The sequence below is a fragment of the Chondrus crispus genome, genomic scaffold (genome assembly GCF_000350225.1).
Source record: "Chondrus crispus Stackhouse genomic scaffold, scaffold_202, whole genome shotgun sequence".
NCBI classification, from domain to species: Eukaryota; Rhodophyta; class Florideophyceae; order Gigartinales; family Gigartinaceae; genus Chondrus; species Chondrus crispus.
The window spans coordinates 89,274-104,734 of NW_005179084.1; positions in this window are offsets into that span (position 1 = coordinate 89,274).

A 15,461-nucleotide genomic window follows, 5' to 3' on the forward strand; every position below is an offset into this window, starting at 1 on the left:
AGCGGTGTTCCACTGATGATAGACACGCGTCCTCATCAGGCTGCGTACTGTAGGCAAGACAGCTAAACAGGGTGTCGAAGCGTGTCCGTCCTATAATTTCTGAAAAGTTTGGCAGCATACAGTATTTTGTTTTCGATGTTTTGCTCCAGAAGTCCCGGCGACTGCCAAACTCAAACCTTGTCATTAGGACAAGCAGAAGACCAAAGAAGCGCAAAACCTCTCCGCATGAAGTAGAGCGATGCCCCTTCCCCAGCAAGACTTTGGTTGTCATACTCACAATCCGAGAAAGATGCAACATAGGAAACGTCGAATAAAAATACCGTATTATGGAATTATCTTCGTTGGCAGCACTTATACTTCCCGCCGAAAGTTTTTGTCCTGCCCACCCGAGAAAGTTTCTCCCGAGATCTCATAAATGGGAGTTTAACTCCCAGTTATGAGTTCTCGGGATACCGTTGAGGCAGTTTGGAACAGGTGCCACTTTCCATCGAACACCATGGGCTTTGACATCCTCGGTGCTACACCCGCGATCTGCTCGAGTGCCGGACGTCTGGAGGTCCACGAACGCCGACTGCGTTCCATCCCGACTGCTGTAATTTGTTACACCATCTAACAAAACAGGTACACTTGACCAAGTTCTGGGCTCCGCCAAGTCTCCCGAGTCACAGTTTACAGGAGCCTGCCCTGTTACTTCTAATTCCAAAAGGTTGGAACCTCGTTTGCGACTCGAGACATTGGAGTCTTGCGTTTCAGTTGACGCATGTTCCACAGGGAAGGAAGGTTGGGGTTCCTTGCCAATGAGATCTACAACTGCATTCGGTCGAGTAGGTAGGAGACACGATCCAGATTTGACATTACGGAGCAGCAGTTCCCTTCTTCACTTCACACTGCCTACGGGCTAAGCTGCCTCGATTAGTGTAGATTTCCTCTTGGATCCTTGCCTTATACGGACACCCTCGACCACCCAGCGAGCGTTTTTGACGTTTTTTTCAACAGTGAGCCGTACCGGCGCTGACACTCGGCGTCAGTTAGAATGAAAGTTGCTTTAGCGTGCACTGCAGCTCCCAGTTGCTTGCGGGGATCTGAGATGGAATTCATGTCACAGTTAAAATACGGCTTCAGTGCGCTTCCGTGCGCAAGAATGGCCTTAAATCCGTTGATAAGGGAAGTGCTTAGGCGGATCTTATTCACAAAAAGGCGCGCTTTTGGATGCATAGTTTGGGTTTTACGTAGTGGGGCGAAGTTGCGTAGGACCTCGCGGCAAACTGTGTATTCATGTGAGACGGAAGTCCTCACATGAGTACATGTGTCACTCAGATACTAGTGTCTATCCACCATTGTCCTCATATGCGGACAGTATTCGACTTAGTTTATTCTTGACTTTCGCATCCCCGACAAGAAAGAAAATGATACCCCCGCCACCGTACTTGACTTCTGACTTGGGACCAGAAAGAGCTTTGTGAGAATTGCATGTTCTCGGTTGTCGTTTTGAGATATGTCTGGAAAAGAAGCTTTTTTAAACCACCCTGCAACCGCAGGTAAAGTAACTTCGAAACCAAAACAACAGTTCAAAACGCAACTTGCTCCTCAATTTTTGTTATATTCTTAAACTTTTTTGCGGAATCAAAGCTGCTATCCCGGTGGTCTGCAAGATTACATTGCCGGAAACAAGCACGTTCAGGAACTAATGCTCAAGGTAGAGTTTTGAATGTTCAATTAATTTATATCTTTTTGCAAAAGAAGACCTGTCCTCATATGAGGGCATAGCCGTCTGTAGTATAACACCCAGCGGTCAACCGACCACGAAGGCGGGAGCGGGTTCAGGGCGTATACTGTAGCTCGAAGTGCGGTGTCACCGGGCGTACGTGCCAATAAGCGAATGGGAACGTGTCCCTGGTAGCGCGGTAGAGTCTTGAATGGGTTGGACACCATAACAAGCAGCGGCTGGCAGAGCGACGGATCGACGCGTGACTCGGCACCCTTGCGGTCAGGGCGACGACGCGAAGTCTGGATCCTGGCACGGAGCCGCGCTGTCGTAGCGCCTCACCCTCGAGTGGGTGGTCGGAACGTAGAACGGAAAACGAAAGGGAAAAAGGCCAAAACACCTACAAAAAAGAATGGAAAACGCAGACGACTAGGGGTCGGACTTGACTAGACTAGCCCTCCGCGTGCTGTCGATGGTCCTCTCTTCATTCCCCTAGCGGCCTCCTTTATTAACTCCGTAATACTGTACTTCTTACACCGTAAAGCATAACGGCGCCAATACAGAGGAGATTTCGTAACGACTACTTTCGCCGTTGCGCTACAGTACTGTACTCGAGGTACTGTAAGGCTCGTTCGACTTACACGCAACATTGGACGGATCCGAAAAATGACATTCGTTGTCATAACGTTTGCCACGTGGTTGACGTTTCCACGCGGACAGAATTTTTGTGTAGATAGGACACGCGTCCTTATGCTACACGCCCCCCTTCCCAGCTTGAGCGTCCCGGCTCAACACGTGGCGCAGCAATCGGGTTGCTACTTATAAGGGCGGCGGTGACATCTTCGTGATGTTTTTCGTAGCCAGCACCATCACCGTCGTCGTCGTCGAAACGAGGCACGATGCCATGACCATCGGGTGACGCTGTCACTCGTGTTCTTGCGGACGAATTCCTGGACATTACGAGTCCGACCAATGTCGCTGACGAGCCGCCGGCCGCTCCTCCGTCGGGAGCTCCGGTTTCCGAACCAAAAACGCCAAATTCACCAAACGTTGGTGACATCCTACAAGCAGTCGTAACCAAAGCCGCAGAGGCACCCGTTCCACGCCCAAGTCAAGATATCCCCGCCGGCGCGGGACTTAACGTGGTTCCGCCACTGCAGCCGTTGCCGATAAGAAATCCTTCCTTCGTTGGAGGGGCCATTAAGATATCCGCAAGCACACGCCTGGACGCTGTTCGTCCCACGGTTTCGCTGCCCGCGGAATCTGGTCGCGTATACACGACCAGTCCAGGTGGACTCGTAACACTGCGTCGTTATGAATGGTATCCCCGTCGCCTTCGTACGCGGCGAGCGGAAGTTGCGCTGTACCTGGGTACCCGTACGAGGGCGTCGAGCCCGGCTTGTCGCTTGAGCGATTCGCATCGTCTTCCAAGTGGCTTGGTCGCGCCAATGCGGAAGGTCCGCCTCTCTGCAAGGCCACGCTGTCGTATGAATGGGAAGCGTCCCCTCGTATGGAGGTATCGTTACCCGAGGTTCTCGCCATTCGATAGGGCTGAGTACGCAGTTCGATCCATGTCTTATACGGTGGCATTGGCCCGTTCGGTAGGTTCGTAGTCTTTCGATATTAGCCTTTGCCAGGGCGAAGTAGGGAATACAGCGTAGTACCGTAAACGTGTCTATTGTCGCCCTTCTGTCCTTGAGATGTACTGCGGTGCGTGCCTTCTAATCGCAAGGCGCAAACGTGTAAACCTGTAAACGTGTACAGCATGTAAACATGGCAACGTGTTCCGTATGCACCACCCATAATCGTAAACGTGTAATACGTGGAAACATTTAAGACATGTAATACGTGTTAAGTGACCTCTTCTGACGCTTGAAGTCCCTGCCACGTGGATCCATGTTATTGTCGGAGGGTCTTAGGGCGGTTGCGGCCGGATCGGAATACTCGTAAGCGATACCGACTAACAAGCTCCTCCGGGATGTGCGTCCGTGGCGTTCAGTAGGGTTCATCGTAACCGGTCCATTTCACGAGGAATTCGAGGTTCCCGTTCTGCGTCGTGCGGTGGTCAATAATACGGTCGACCATTATGTTAGACTGTCGTGTACTTTTGCGAGAGGTCTGCGTCGGTTGCTTGCGGAATTCCGTCCGCTGTGGGGTTCGTCCGTGACCCGGTGTGTCAAAAGGGGGCGGCGCAAAGGCGCAGCGGTCTGCAGAAACACGTTCTATTACGCCGTTTCGATAGATGGTGACAGTACGTTTGTCATTCCTGAGAACTCTGTAGGGCCTCTCGGCCGGATGTTGTAGCTTCCCAGGCTTCGTCGCGCCGTCCGTGGAGTCGAGGAAAACGTGATCCCCTGCCCGCTGCGTGTTTTTCGTCCTTTGAATACGTTTGTCGAAGTCACGTTTGTATCGAGCCTGCGTACGTTGCAGGCTTGAATATGCCTTCTGAATGGATGCGTCTAGTCGTTGCTTGAAATCTTCACGGGTCGTAAGGTCGGGTGCCTTCCGTACTCGCGCAGAGTGATGTAACGAAAACTCTAGCGGCGGCCTCGTCAGCACTAGGTCGAACGGCGTCGTGCAGGTAGATCTGTGAACGTGACAGTTTTATGCGTAAGTAAGCGAGGTAGCGAATTTGTCCCAGTCGTTTTGGTGTTCATTAACGTAGTTTCGCAGCATGGCAAGAATAGTCCGATTGTATCTATCTGTCTGCTTATTCGTTTGGGGTGATATGCAGACGTAAAGAGGTTTGTTACCCCAAGCATATCACAAACGGATTGGAAGAAACGTGATGAGAATTGGGGACCGTTGTCGGAAAGCAACGTCTTAGGGACACCGTATTTGAACACCGAAGACTCGCAGAATGCCACGGCGACAACGTATGCGGAGACACTGCGCAATGCGACTACTTGTGTCAATTTCGTAAAGCGATCGGTGATCACAAGCAGGTACTTACGCCCCCGCTTGGACTTAGGTAGCGGCCCCAAAATGTCGATCGCGACAGATTCCAATGGCGCAGTAGCCGGGAAGAGCTGCAGAAGGTTGAGTCTCTTCCTCAAACGAACTCGGGTCCTTGCGCAATGGCGGCAATTGCGGACCGTCGCTGCGACGTCTACGGCCATATGCGGTCAGTAGTACGAGCGTCGCAAGACGTAGTACATCCTGTTTTGGCCCGGGTGGCCAGCAATGACAGGCTCGTGTGTCAATGAGAGAAGACGGGCACGTAATGATTTAGGTACAACGATCTGTACAATATCTCGGTCGGAAGGGTTCCGACGTTTCAAGAGACCATCGGTGTCTTCGAAGAAATTGGAGTCGTACTTCCGGTGCTGTCGCGCTAGCACTGTCTGGCAGAAATGGTCTCCCCTCTGCTCCTCGACGAGCTCTTTTAGCATGAGAGGTGCGGGTAGACGATCACCGGCTGGCGCTTCACCACGCTGTTCTTCGTCCTCCACGTCGTATGGACCTTGAATATCGATGTCGACATCGTCCAATTCGTCGTTCCCAGCGCTGTCCTCGGGCCAGTCGACCTGTCCGGTGCTTAGCGCGTTGTTCGTTGCCGTAGCCAACGCACCTGCTCTGGTCGTAACCATCATGCCTAGTAGGCATCGGCCAGCGTCTGGGTATTCAACCGTCGATAATCGATGAACAAACGCACCGTGCCGTCCTTTTTTGGTACAAGTACCACTGGGGACGCCCATTCCGACGTGGCGGGCTCGATGACTCCTGCGTTGAGCATCTTCGTGACCTCGGCGGCCACTTTCGTACGCATGGCCGGGCCTTGTCGATAAGGCATAGAACGAATGGGTTTCGTACCCTCCGCCAAGTCGATACGGTGTTCTGTAGCGTTAATGGTACTCAGGGATCCGTTCCACATGGCCAAATGCCTACGAAGAATCTCCATAATTTCGCACTTCAGCGACCCATCCTTAACGCGGGACAGGTCGGCTTTTGATTCCCACTCTTCACGATGAGGGGGTTACTCGTACCGAGTACTTGGTGTCGACGGTTCGTCCGCTCCTTTGTCCTTTGCACTGCCCTGCGTTGGCGAGGTATCCGATAGCGCGGAAATATTCAGCACACGGCCGATCTCTTCGGCTACCCCACGCTCGGGTGTAAGGATTGCCAACGGGCTACGTTTGGCGTACCCCAGGACCGTGTTCTTAGGGAGCCTTCTTGGCTTGTGCGAGAAATTGGCAACGATGACCTCGAACGTACGATTTGGCATTACGTCCACGACGCCATTTGTGAGACGTACTCCATGACGACTTTGCAGGGAAGGCTTCGGCTCCATGAAGACGAGTCCCGATCCCTTAGTCGTCACTCTAACAGCGAACTGCGCCATTGTGGGGATAGCAACCCAACGTGCAGAACGGATCGGTTCCGCTTCCGTCCCATGACCGTTGTCACTGCGATTTCGTCGAGCCTGTTTTTTCGGTGAGGCCCCCTCTTCTCTAGGGACTTCTTCCACGCCCTTTGAGCCTACAACTGCGACAGCACCTCCACGACAGAGTTCTAAACGTTTGTTGACTACGTCGATCGAGTCAACGTGTACGTCTATAAATGAGGTCCCGAGCAGAACGTCGACTGCTAGGGCCTGCGCTACCACGAAAGGTAGCCGGTAGGTGACGTTCCCTACGCGTACGGCCAAGCGTACGACGGAAGTCAATTTGAGGGGATTGAAATCTGCTCCAGCCAGACGTGTCAACGGCGCTCCGGGAATCTCGTAAGAGTGCCAATCCGGGGGGAGTCAATCCCGACGGACAATATTGTAACCGGAGCAAGTGTCAATTACAATTCGATATTGCTTAAATGCATTCGTCGCCGTAGCAATGGATCCGTAGACCTTGTAAAGCTTCGAATACAGAAGGCAGACAACTCCATCAACCACGCGTGGCTCCCCTGCTGAAGGACGCGTTCTGTCGAGGCCGCTTCCTTCGTCCGCGGCAAAACCGTGGACACGCTTACCGACTCTTTAACGAATCGGAAAATCCTTTATGACTAAACGTACGGAGGTGGAGCGGTCCGATCACCCGCGAATTTTCGCGACGCTCCGGCACAGCGCTTCGACGACGCGTACGGCAGTCGCGTAGAGAGGACCGTACGGAAAGAGGAAAAGCCACCTGGGGAACGGGGCGCATTTTTAGCAAATGCAGGGGACCTTCCTCGCACCACGGCGGGTTTAACTAAATAGGTTGCGTGCTGGAAAACGTGGCGAGGGCCGCGGAGCGCACACGACGCGAAGGTGACCCTCAAGTCTCGACCTCATACCCCTCACCCACCCCATCGGACGGCGTGGAGTGCCAAGGCCGAAACGCGAAGAAGTGGGGGAAGTGGCGGAAGGTCCGTCGGTGAGCGACGTCACGGACCAACGCCAAGTAGGGGAAAAGGATCTATCGATTTTACGGGGAAGCACGAGTCGAGGACGGAACCTCGAGGTCTAGTAGGGCCGCACGACTAATGGCTCTTGCCATCAGTAGCCCCTGCCGGACCAGAGACGTGTGAAGGCTTGGGAAAGTAGCTTGGGTGCCGGAGCATCTCTGACCCGAGCTCCTCCAACGAGGGCATGGTGACCTCGCTGTGCCGCCGCCGAACGTCGGCCGACGCGTCATGAGTGAAGCCACCACCCTCGGCACAGAGGGTTTCGTATCCCTGTTGGGCATAAGGATCCCGCACGACGGGGCGCGGTACGGACGACCCAGTGTGACGAGGTGTCGCGACCCCTCGCTGTTCTGCGACAGGGAGATCGTCCGCTCGCGGCGGTATCGGTCGCGATCCGCCATAGATCGCTGGAGAGCCTCCGACTGCCGACGGGACGATTCACCGAAATTGTCTAAGGCTCCCTGAGCTCGCCGCAGGTCCGTCACGTGGACCTCCCGCTCCGCGTTGATCCGGCGTGCTTCGTCGCTGAGCGTAAGATACCAGCTGGCGAGGGTGCCAACAACCCGCCGACCTTCCAAAACCGACGGGACGAGGTCCCGAGGGCACGAGCCAGGCCGGGAATGGCCAATATGTCCCCCGGCGATAAGACGAGCTGTGGCGTCGCGGAAGGGGGAATAGGGTCTTGACGTGCCAAACTCAGAGGGGGAACTTCCCCCCTGTTGAACAGGCGGAACCCCCGACGCAAATTGAGGACACACCGGATGCCTCCGGCGACTAGAAATTGATCATGCGCGACGCCGCAAAGGCCGGTACATCGCTGTCCACCTCTCGGTGTCGCTTACGTTGAGCCTCGCGAAGGACGGAGCCCACACCGGCCCCTCTCCCCGTGGTAATCGGCGAAGGCTGAGGGGAGGCCGGCTTCGCGACGAACTCGTCGGATCGCAGGTCGTACAGGAGGAAAGCGCTTCGCTCGCCCGTGGTGTAGTCGGTCCACGGGCGATGCATACGCTCGGAGACTTGACACGCGCGGTGCATAAGGGATAGCACAGAGGCGAAGTCTCACATCGCGTGTTTGGAGTTTGCCTCCAGGGGGTGGAGTGGTACAACGGGGAGGTCGAAAGAAACCCTTCCAAGCAACGCGCAGACCCCAGTGGGCTGAACAAACACGAGACGGTTGATGTGGACCTCGGCCATAAACGCGTTACCCAGGGCCCACGCCCCACTCACGCCCGAAGTTGTGTACAAGCTCGGCGTGTCAGTAAAGGTAACCAGAGATGCCGTAGTTAGATCTCGCCTTCGTCGAAGACCGCTTCCGTTCTCGCGACGCGCTTCACTTCTACGCTGCTAACGACATCCTCTATTGCTCGGGGTCCCATTCCTTTTCCTTATCCTTTTACCTTTTCTATCTCTACCTCTATTTTTCCCTTAATTGTGTTGGTTCCATTGGAGTCGGCCGGGACCGATCCGGTGTTGGTGTTTTGCCATCGGGCTGCCCGTAGGTCGTAGCGCTGGTACAGTTTCCTGTCCCGTCGGAAGGCTGTTGTAACGACGCCTCCGTCGAAGGTCTTGCTGTATAAGACAGAGTTGGTACCACCTACCAAGATCGCGATTGCGCTGGTGAAGGTGTTTTTAGCCATAGGGCAACACGTCGGTAGTAGCGCTGCTACACGGTTACGATCCCGTCGGGTAGTGCTGAACAAGCCCCCGTCGAAGACCTTGAATTATACGCAAGGTGCTGAAGACGCTCGTCGAGCATTGGCCTTACAACCCAGCGAACCGCGGTTATATCTTCGTACACAAGCCCAACCCGCCCTCGCCGAGCACTCAAATCTTCACAAGTCTCTACCACCATTATCCTCCCGGGCCGGGCATCTTTCCTTACCCCCCGTCGGAGTTGAGCTACCGTGGGCTGCAAGCCCACACAAGGGGAAAGGGAGCCTCGAACGCTCCGTAGCGCGTGCCATCGGCAGTGGTTGTTTCTGTTGCTGTTTTTCTTCTTTTTGTTTGACCGTCGGACTGTGTTTGCGGCTGTGGTAATTCTACGACCACATGCTGATATGCATGACACACGACGACAGGTATGACACGTGTAAAAGCAAAAACACTCCACGTGACGAGCTGAGCAAGTTTGATTTTCAACGTGTACACGTGTGATTTCTGTACACGGTTGCACTCTACAGTACTTCAGGAGCACGTTTGGTTTTCGACGTGTACACGTGTGAAATATGTGCATGGTTGCGGTGTACTGTACAATCTGAGCATGTTTCATTTTCTCTGCCCGACACGTGTATGACCTGGACACATGTCCTCATTACACTGTCGGACGTGTACAGTACGCCTGTAGTCTTGCAGACAAAGTGTAGAACCTTGGTGGCGGGTGCCTGGCACGTGCCAAATGTTTACAGCGTCCATGGAGTGCAGCACGGGTACAGCAGGACACAAAGATACCGTTGCGCGAGTTTTGAATTCGTAAGGCAAAATGTGCACTGTTGTAATTGACAGTGGAGAGGACCTCACGAGAGATTCAGATTCATAAGGCAACGTGTGCGCTGTAAACAGTCCTTGCAGGATTGATTTGAATTCGTAAGGCAACGTGTGAGCTGTAAACGTGCCTTACGAATTTGTGCCACGCTGGATTTGGAATAGTAAGGGAATTTGTGCTTTGCTGTGCTTTGTTGTACTGCCTTACTAATTTCTCCGTCATGACAGTGCTAATTCGTAAGGCGGTTTTCTGTTCTGTTTGTTGGGCCATCGCCAGTTTGGCTGAGTAGCAAGACGGGCACATGTGTTAGAGCCAATACATTTGTAGTATATGTGTCGTAGTGTTTGGTAGTAGAGTTCTAGAAGATTGCAGAAGTGTATAAGTAGTGCCAGAAGTTGGCGACTCAAAGTAAATCGGTACCCAATCCTTCAACTTCACCTCATCAACCGTCCTTCGAATCCCCTTCGCCCCGCTGACCTACCATTAGGTTATGGGCCCAGTTCAACGTTATTATTCCGCTGTGTGAGTGCTCGTTCTCAGTTTCTGCTGCCGTTTTCGTGTTTGTTTCTGCTGTCGTTCTCGTTTTGGTCTCCGCTGTCGTTCTCGTTTTGGTTTCTGCTGTCGTTTCCGCCGCCGTTTTCATCGCCGCCGTCGTTCGTTTCGTTCTATCGTCGTCTACTTGCTGTCGTTATCATCTTGGTCGTTCGTCTCCGTCTACCTGCTGTCGTTTAAACTTGGTGGATCTTCTTCGTGTCTGTTGCAGCTTGGTCTTGGCAATCGTTGTGTGAGCTGTGGGTGTAGTCCCTAGTCGCCAACGTACCATATCAATCCAAGAAGACTGCCCTTCGATCACGCCGGTGATCGTCGTAGCTGCCGATACCCTCGCTCTTGGTGAAAGGCTTGTGCCATTGGAAATCTGACTTGAGCGAGGGTCCGACCAAGAATCGTCGAGAGACGAAACACTGATCCTCGGGGAGGATCACAGTGTACTGGTCTAGTCGATCCGCACTCTGCCTTCGGGAGGTGCGTCGGCGGTGTGGGTAACGCTCTCGGTATTAGCCCTATAGGTACGACTTCGGTCCCCTGGGTGAAGAGAATACGTGCCTAAACACTGAACCTCTCACTATACGTGTATAAGGTCGCGTACCTTGATTAAGTTCGCACGGAAGAGGGTGACCCTAGGCGTGATTGTGAACAAATCACACGAGTACGACGAAGGCAGTTTCATTCTTGTGTTGTGGGAAACCTCATTGGGGTAGTACCGTATCAAGTTTGGACAAGCCGATTTCGGTTGCAGGGACCGTTCGCGGTAGTGACCAAAAGTCCTGGTTCGTCTACAGGCAAAGTGTTGTGCTTACTCGTGGCACGTTTGATTTAGTTCACAGTCGAAAGACCCGCACTGGCCGACACACAGGGGTAGCGCCCTAAGGCATTTTTAAGAAGAATACGCTTGTTCCACTCCGCCGGGAACAAGCACCAAGAACGTTTCCGAGTAATCGCTACAAACTTCCTATACGGGTGGGCTTGCCATTGTGTTGACTATCGGTTAACGGCTTGGGATCCCGGAACAGAAGATCTTGTATACTCGAAGGGTACATCCATTCGGCGAAATGGATGACCAAAGCTCTGGATCGGTCAGAATCGAGAAGCTGACCGCATCTAACTTTTACATCTGGAAGCAGAAAATCCAGCTACTGCTTGCTCTCCGAGATGTCGATCAATACGTTTTTGATGATATCCCGGAGAATGCGACGTCAGATGACCGGAGAAAATGGATCCGTGGTGACGCAAAAGCAAAGGCAGTCATCGGACTCACGCTTTCTGATGACTACTTGCAACATGTGCGAGGGTGTAGCAGTGCGAAAGAGACATGGGAAGCAATTCTGAATGTGTTCGAGCGTCATACTTTGCTCAACAAACTTGCCGCGCGTCGCGACTTTTACACTGTATCCATGCTCCCATCCGAGAAAGTGCTCGTGTTCATCAATCGTGTGAAGCAACTTGCTGCCAGATTGCAGTCAATGAGTGTTGAGATTGACGATAAAGAAATTGCAATGGCTGTGTTGAATGGCTTGCCTTCACGATTCGATAACCTGATTGTTGCTCTTGACGCACTTGGCAATGAAGATAAAGTGTTTGGACTCGAGTTTGTGAAGAGTCGTCTGCTGCAAGAAGAGCAACGAGAAAGCATGAAGACCGCTTCTGCTTCATCACCACATGCACCTGCACTTGTCAATCGTATGCCTATTCGACGCGATATGAAATGTACGAATTGCAATAGACATGGGCATACTGCAGTGCGTTGCTGGGGCAAGGACGTGAATGGGCGCCGACCTGCACCGCCAGATGGGTTTCGGTCACGCAACACTGGCTTAAAGCCAAGTGCATTCGTTTCTCGAGATGACAATTCTACTGCTGCCTTTGCGGAGAGTGACTTTACTTGCTTGCTTTCGACTTCCACTCCAGAAAAGAGGGCTGCAAACGCAAGGTCATGGCTTGTCGATTCCGGTTGCAGCGCTCACATTACGTTTGATCGCTCTTTGTTCGTTACGTATGAACAGATGCAATCTGGATCAGTCGAGATGGGCACGAAGGCTAGAGCTAATGTCGCTGGTCGCGGCGAGGTAGAATTCATGTTGAACGTCAACGGTAGTCCCCATCCTTGCAAATTGTCAAACGTTTTGCATGTCCCTGATTTCGGGTACTCGCTACTGTCTGTTAGCCAAATCGTTTCAAAGGGTTTGCAAGTGGCATTTGAAAATGAAAAATGCCGCGTTACTGCAGGACCAACTGTAGTTGCCACAGCGAGTCAAGTTGGGGATTTGTACATACTTGACGTCATGAATGAAACCTTTTCTGCTCACGTAGTTACCCTGCAGACGCTACATGAACGCATGGCCCATGTTAATGTACAAGGAATCGCATCAATGATTCACAATAATGTGGTAAGTGGCATCAACGTTCGTCAAAGCGATGTCATCAGTGCAATGAATCCGAAATCTGACAATCACTCTCCCATTTGTCCTGCGTGTGTGTTTGGCAAAGCAACGCGATCAGTAATCCCAAAACAGCGATCATCGTCTCGAGCACAGAACTGTCTTGACTTGGTACATTCTGATGTTTGCGGTCCGCTCGAAGTACAGTCCATTGGTGGTTCGAGATACTTCATTACATTTGTAGATGATCACTCGAACTGGGTTGTTGTGTACACGATGAGAAATAAATCTGAGGCGTTTGCAAAATACAAGTTGTATGAAAAGTTGGCTCAAACCCACACTGGTCGCAAAGTAAAGGTGCTTCGCACTGATCGAGGGGGAGAGTACTTGTCGACGGAATTCAAGTCGCATTTACATTTAAACGGTACGCAGCACCAACTCACAACGGCATACACCCCTGAACAAAACGGTGTTGCTGAACGTTTAAATCGAACTTTGATTGATCTTGTCCGCTCAATGCTTTCCCATAAACAGGTCAGTAAGCGATTCTGGGCCGAGGCTCTTGCCACTTCGGTATATGTACGTAATCGAGTTACTTCACGCGCTTTGCCCGTTAATACAACTCCGCACCACATTTGGATGAATTCCACTCCAAATGTTGGCCATTTGCGAGTATTTGGGTCAAAGTGTTGGTATACATTACCAAAATTACAGCTCCGTAAGCTGGACTTGCGAGCGCGTGAAGCAATGTTTCTTGGGTATTCGCAATGCAGTAAGGCATACAAACTTTGGGACGGAGAGTTGAATAAAATTGTTGTGTCTCGGGATGTCAAGTTTGATGAATCGACAGGTGGTATGCATGACATTCCTGCACACGAAGGTGATTCAATCAACTCTGATGTTGGCGTTGTACTGCTCGATGGCGACAATGGGAATACAGCTGATACCCCAAATACGGATGAATTTGGCTCTGAAGAGGATGAAGTTTCGGAGGAGGTTCTTGAAAACGATGGCGCTCATTCCGTAAGTGAGAATGATGAAGAAGAAGATGATGTACCAACTGCCGTCGAAAGTCCGAATGTCACTCCTCCAACTCCGACTCCAGCTGTGCGAAGATCGTCTCGAGTCAGCAGACCTCCCGGATCATGGTGGAGGAGCAACTTTGCAGCTGCTCTTCTTTCACATGCGCATGTCGCTATTGAAGGTCCCAAGACTTTCAACCAGGCAACCAACGGTCCTAGAGCTGCATTTTGGCAGACCGGCATTGACAAAGAACTTGCCTCGCAGACCAAGAATCGGACTTGGATACTTGTTCCTCGATCTGAGGCGTCAAACATCTTGACATCTAGATGGGTTTTCAATGTCAAGCAACTGCCTGATGCAAATGGCAATATAGTTGAAAGTGCAAAAGCCAGACTTGTTGCTCGTGGATTCCAGCAAGTGCAAGGTCCTGACTATACTGAGACATATGCCCCTGTCATAAAGTTTACCACTATTCGTCTACTTCTTGCCTTAGTTGCTCATTACGACCTCGAACTTCATCAGATGGATGTCGTGACTGCGTTTTTGAACGGCGACTTGGATGAAGACATCTACATGGAGCAACCCGAAGGGTGCATTGACAAAAGCGAAAGTGACCACGTGTGTAAACTTTTGAAAGCACTTTACGGTCTTAAACAAGCACATCGTCAATGGCATGCCAAAGTGGATGGTTTCTTAATTGGTGAATTGGGATTCGAGACTTCGCGTAGTGATCCTTGTCTCTACATTAAACGCATCGGTAACACTATCATGCTGATTGCACTTTATGTCGATGACTTGTTACTCGCCGGTAGTGATATCGATGCCAACAAATGGATGAAGGGGGAGCTTAATAAACGGTTTGAGATGAAAGACCTTGGTGAAGCAAAAGTCTGCATTGGTCTTGAAATTCAAAGGGATCGCACCGCCAAGACTTTGAGTCTCACTCAAACTAAGTATGCATCAAAAGTGCTTGAGCGTTTTCGAATGTCAACGTGTAACCCCTCTCTGACTCCAATGGAACAAGGTCACACAACCACGATTTCAACCGAAAACGACTCCGAAACAAATGTACCGTATCGTGAGGCAGTGGGATCCCTGATGTACTTGATGGTTGGCACTCGTCCAGACTTGGCATATGCGATTGGAAAGCTTTCTCAACATTCTGCCAACCCATGTGAGTCACACTGGGCAAGTGTGAAACGGGTAATGCGATACGTGCAAGGGACTCGAAACTTAGGAATCGTGTTTGACAATAAATCGAAATCGCCGGAGTTGTTCGGCTTCAGTGATGCTGACTGGGCCGGTTGTTCAGACTCTCGCAAGTCGACCAGCGGATATGTTTTCAAGTTCTGCGGTGGAGCGATCAGTTGGAGTTCCCGGAAACAGACTGTGGTTGCAACTTCGACGTGTGAAGCTGAGTACATTGCACTATGTGAAGCGTGTAAGGAGGCGACTTGGTTGCGTCAAGTGGTTGCTGATGTTCTTGGACTTGATTCTGATCCCACGATTGTGATGAGGTGTGACAATGCAGGGACTATTTCGTATGCACAGAATGAATCGGTCAACCGTCGTAACAAACATGTTGATGTGAAATACCACTATGTACGAGATGCAATTAAGAGAAACGTCATTTCTTTGTCACATTGCCCGACCACTTCCATGCCTGCAGATATCCTGACGAAAGCACTTGGGCGAGTTCTGTTCCAGAAGTTTGTAGAACTTCTAGGGCTTGCAGTAGCTACCTCTGGTAAAAGCATGTGATCGAGGGGGAGTGTGGTAATTCTACGACCACATGCTGATATGCATGACACACGACGACAGGTATGACACGTGTAAAAGCAAAAACACTCCACGTGACGAGCTGAGCAAGTTTGATTTTCAACGTGTACACGTGTGATTTCTGTACACGGTTGCACTCTACAGTACTTCAGGAGCA